Genomic DNA, 241 nt, shown 5'->3' with positions numbered 1-241 from the left:
CTGGTGGTGGAGGAGCTGGTGGAGAGACGCCTCGCCCGCCGCACGCCCCCTCCCTCCCTCCCGGACGCCATGGACGGCGGTTCGTGTGTCCGGCGCCCCCGGATCGCGATTCGGAAACTGTCAACGCCGATGCAGACCTCATGAATGCTTCATGCTTGAGTTCCGAGACAGATGTGACAGGAGTGCCGTCCACTCGGCGAAGTGTATCGATTCGTTTCTGTCTGGACCTGAAAAATCAATA

General features: G+C 60.6%; 1 long non-coding RNA gene across 1 annotated transcript in view; it reads left to right on the top strand.

Annotated features, from left to right (window-relative positions):
* LOC119585097 overlaps positions 1–241 on the top strand; it is a 22,923-nt gene that overhangs the window by 717 nt on the left and 21,965 nt on the right. The gene's annotated exons all lie outside the window — the stretch shown is intronic.

This window comes from Penaeus monodon, chromosome 19 (genome assembly GCF_015228065.2).
Source record: "Penaeus monodon isolate SGIC_2016 chromosome 19, NSTDA_Pmon_1, whole genome shotgun sequence".
Taxonomy (NCBI): domain Eukaryota; kingdom Metazoa; phylum Arthropoda; class Malacostraca; order Decapoda; family Penaeidae; genus Penaeus; species Penaeus monodon.
The sequence above is the reverse complement of the archived record's forward strand: the minus strand, read 5'-3'. Positions and strand labels throughout refer to the sequence as shown.